Raw genomic sequence first — 915 nt, 5'->3', positions numbered from 1 at the left:
AAAAAACAACAACCCAACCTAGTGAGACGATACAACACGAGGTCATATCATAATATTATGTCAGAGACCGGAAGTCACAAGACAGAGACTGGAAGTGACGTAGGGAACTCGGAGGGGTGATGGTCACACTTACGGAGCTGTGGGCCTCTCGGAAGGCAGCCTCGATCTCCTCGTCCGTGTCGTGGCCTTTGGGCTCCTCGGTGCTAGGAGATCTCACCTGTGGAAAGGGGGCAGGGGTGGGGGGCACAGAGTTAGATTTGCTTTCTGTTCCTCCTCATTACCGTCGTTTGTCACTTTTAATTCTATCATTGAGATATAGTGTTTATTTTTTGGTCAGCTTTTGAGTGTGTTTGGTCGTCCAATGGTTAGGCTCTCGGACTCGAAACCGTAATATCGTGGGTCCGAATCCCGTCAGGGTCCCGACGTCGTGTCCTTGGGAAAGGCATTTTACACGAATTTTCCTCACTTCACCCAGTGGGAATGGGTACCCAGCTATAGACAGCGAAAGACCGTGTCAGTTTGTTAGTGTTTGGGGCGCCTTAACAGCTGCTTGCACTGTATGCTTCCCGGGAAGCTGAGAATGTTTCTGAGTGTTCTATGGTCTGCTGGGGTAGATCTAATAATATAGTGTGCAAAGCGCATAGATCTTGCTGTAGAGCGGGGTTATTCTCTGTACAAATGCTATTTATTATTAAGAGTATGTACATACTTTAAAAGGATTCGGACAACAGAGATGAGATGTTACGGCAGACTTCTTGACATCTTATACAAAGACTACATTTCAAATGCTGAGGTACGGAACAGAATTACAAACGCAGTGGGGCAGCATGAAGGTCTACTGACCACAGTCAAGAGACAAAAATTAAAATGGTATGGGCATGTCACAAGATCCACAGGACTTGCCAAAACAATCCT

The 915-nt window shown here is 46.4% G+C and overlaps 1 protein-coding gene across 1 annotated transcript in view; it reads right to left on the bottom strand.

Annotated features, from left to right (window-relative positions):
• LOC101850661 (RIMS-binding protein 2) overlaps positions 1–915 on the bottom strand; it is a gene marked incomplete at its 5' end in the record, with an annotated part of 58,969 nt that overhangs the window by 37,723 nt on the left and 20,331 nt on the right.

Source organism: Aplysia californica, unplaced genomic scaffold (genome assembly GCF_000002075.1).
Source record: "Aplysia californica isolate F4 #8 unplaced genomic scaffold, AplCal3.0 scaffold00369, whole genome shotgun sequence".
Classification (NCBI taxonomy): Eukaryota; Metazoa; Mollusca; class Gastropoda; order Aplysiida; family Aplysiidae; genus Aplysia; species Aplysia californica.
Note: the sequence above shows the minus strand (reverse complement) of the source record. Positions and strands in the feature narration are given on the sequence as shown.